A 3,564-nucleotide genomic window follows, 5' to 3' on the forward strand; every position below is an offset into this window, starting at 1 on the left:
ACATATATATATATATATATATATATATATATATATATATATATATATATATATATATATATATACCTAAGCACATTTCAGGTTCCCTGAAGAGTTACAGATACATCAGAAAATTATTTTGAATAGTGACAATTATCACTTATATAAATGAATTTTTAAAAATGAGACTAGAAAATAAAATAATATTCACAACATATTTAAATAGAGTATGTTGTTTCATATGTGCTTGGGGATATTAGGAATAGCTACATAGCAATTGTAAGTTAAAGAAATCTTGTTCTACTCAATAACACCACTTATTGAACTTGTCAGTAGAATGGATTTTCTGGAAAGCTGGTTTGTATAGTCAGGTTTAGAGAACTGCTCGTTTACCCTTGGACAAATCAAAGCCCTGTTTTATTTGGGAAATTGACTCCCTGGAGCTCAGCCCTTCTGCAGGTACATACTTAATGATATAAAGGGTGGTGGTAATGGAGGTGGTGAGAAGTAATTAGATTCTGACATATTTTGAAGGTAGATTACTGTTTCCTGAAGCTTTTCCTGTGGCATGTGAAAAAAATAAGGTACTGATAACTTGTGCTCTTCTAAAAGGATAGCATAGCTAATATCCCACCAATATCCCAGGATGGAGGATGGAGGTAGATTAGGCTTTTTTTTTTAATAAATTTTTATTTATTTATTTATTTATTTATTTTTATTTTAATTCGTTTCAGCTGTACAACACAGTGCAATAGTTATACTTTTTACCCCTCAAAGTGACTTTTTATGGAAAGGAAATCAGTAGTTTCACTGTAGACATATTGAATTTAAACTGACCATTAGATGCCTAAGTGCACTGGATTGTAGGCAGCTGGATATACGAGTCTGTATTTCAGGAAAGAGGTCCGAACTATAAATATAAATATGGGAGTCATAAGGGTGTTGATGTTATTTATAGCCACAAGACTGAGTGAGATACCTAAGGGAGTAAGTGTAAATGGAGGACTGTGGACACTCCAATACTAAAAGTATTAAGCATTCAGGTGTCAGAAAATTATTCAGAATTTGAAAAGAGGCAAAAGGGATTGCTGGGTGTTCTTTCAGTGTAGTACTGGGCCTGACTTTCTATTGACTGGCTATTTTACAACTCAACAGAGTCAAAGGTATCTTGTAGATTTTTGTCTAGTAGACATGTAAATAATTTCTGTCTGGCAGAAGAATAACCCCAAAGGTAACAGTTTTGTATCTCTCTGAGAAATTTTATCCTAATATTCCCGTGTGTGTGTGTGTGTGTGTGTGTGTGTGTGTGTGTGTGTAACTCCTCAAATGCTCTTTAGACCAGTTTTAACATCTTATTGTTTCCTTCATTACTTAATGAGTTAAATAAAATCTTTGAAATGTCTTCACATTATATGTGCCTAAGAGTCAACATTTAACCTTTTGGAAACTGTACTTAGCTGGGGAAAAGGGGAGAAGGAGGAAAAAGCTGGATTTACCCAGCTTAATTCAAAATTAGAATCCAGGTCACACAATTTGTTCATTGACGACTGATATTTTTCAATTACCTAACCTGATGTTCCCAGTGCTACATTTTTTTGTGAAGGAAATATTACTTTAGAAAGTTTAAATAATGTTAAGGAAAAAAAGCTTAAGAAAAGAATTATAAGTTTTTATATCCCTTTTCTTTGGTAATTACTCTCTTCTGTTAGTTCATCCTCAGCTTTTATACACACACACACACACACACACACACACACACATCCAGTCTTATCTGTTTGGTAATGTTGTAGCCAGCAACAGATTATTTTTGGCCAAATATACTACTGATTTCTATATTACTTTACAATGAACTTTTAACACTCAAACTCTTGGGTAGTAACACATAATCAGAAGAACATGGGTAGAATTTGTAAACCATTTTGTTACTTTTAGCTTACAAAACAGAAAACAATGATTTTAAGTAAAAAAATTAGTTCAGCATATTATTTAATGTTATTTTATATAATTTATATAATATTTCTACTAAAGCCCATTCATTATCTTATATATAACTGAAATAAAACTATTGACAGCTAAAACCCACAAAAGAAATATCTGTATAGACTTTGACCAAATTTGGAGAGTATGTCTTGTATTGGCTGACTTAAAAGGCAAGCTATGTAGAATACACAGAATTCATCAGAGGTGTCCTAATGGGTACTTCAGGGAGATGGACAATCATTCCTAAAACTGAAATATCAGCATTAGAGACTGTTGACTGCTGTTGGAGAAAGACATGACATACGTACTAGGACATGGTGAACAGAAAACAAACAAACAAACAAAAACAAAAATGCAATATCAACTATGAGCCCAAATCAAAACTCACCAGAGAGGCCGTCCAGACGCCACCGCCCTCACCGGCCTGTGCTCAGCCATGGTCAATTCCATCGTGTTCTTCAACATCCTTCGATCTGTTTGCAGACAAAGTTCCAAACACAACAGAAAACGTTGATTCCCTGAGCACTGGGGAGAAAGGATTCGGTTATAAAAATTCCTGCTTTCACAGAATTATTCCAGAATTTTTGTGCCAAGGTGGTGACTTCACATGCCATAATGGTGTGGGTGGCAAGTCCATCTATGGGAAGAATGTTTATGGTGAGAATTGCCTGGCATCCTGTCCATGGCAAACGCTGGACCCAACACAGACGGTTCCCAGTTTTTCATCTGCACTGCCAAGACCAAGTGGCTAGATGGCAAGCACATGGACTTCGGCAAGGGGAAAGATGGCATGAATATTGTGGAGGCCATGGAGCGCTCTGGGTCCAGGAATGGCACAACAAGCAAGAAGATCACCATTGCTGATGTGGACAACTCTGATACATTTGACTGGTTTTATCTTAACCAGACCATTCCTTCTGTAGTCAGGAGAGCACCCTTGTCCCATATGCTCAGAACACCCCGTAATCTTTGTGCTGTTGCTGCAGTCCTGTGGGTTCTGTATATTCTTTGCCCCCTCCAAGTCTAGCTGGGTTGCAGAGTTAAGTTTATGATTATGAAATAAAAGCTAAAAAAAAAAACCAAAAAACCTCACCAGAGAGATGCTACAAATGTTAGGTGACCATGTGTCATTGATCTATATTTTGCATTGACAATTCTATATAGTATGTTCCAGGGTTACAACCATTAAGAATTTTATTTAAATAAATAACTGATGGTTCATGAGTCTTCCAAGAGATGCAGGACAGGACAGCTAATCTCTTTCTATATAAACAGATGGAAATGGAGGAAGGGGGTGAGGAAGGAAGAGAAGGAGGGGAAAAGAGAAAGAGACTGAGAGTTTTTTCATTTTAAAGGTGATGCCCAGTCTAATTTAAATATATACATAAAAGCAAATTTATTGATAAATCCCTTTCGTTTGGTTTTAATATACAGAATATATGTTAATATTTTGATTGAAATTTTAGCAATGTGTTATGGCATCAAAAATGGATCAAAACTAACTTTATGATCTGGTGATTGTAATTTTTATATTTTTCTACTTCGAATATCAATTGATTTATTTTTTATATTTTTCATTCTTTTGTTTCTCAATGACAATTAAAA

At 34.9% G+C, this 3,564-nt stretch overlaps 1 pseudogene; it reads left to right on the forward strand.

Annotated features, from left to right (window-relative positions):
* The first annotated feature begins 2,273 nt into the window (after positions 1 to 2,273).
* LOC109375467 (peptidyl-prolyl cis-trans isomerase A pseudogene) lies at positions 2,274 to 3,246 on the forward strand (annotated as a pseudogene).
* The last annotated feature ends 318 nt before the right edge of the window (positions 3,247 to 3,564 follow it).

Source organism: Hipposideros armiger, unplaced genomic scaffold (assembly GCF_001890085.2).
Source record: "Hipposideros armiger isolate ML-2016 unplaced genomic scaffold, ASM189008v1 scaffold_957, whole genome shotgun sequence".
Taxonomy (NCBI): domain Eukaryota; kingdom Metazoa; phylum Chordata; class Mammalia; order Chiroptera; family Hipposideridae; genus Hipposideros; species Hipposideros armiger.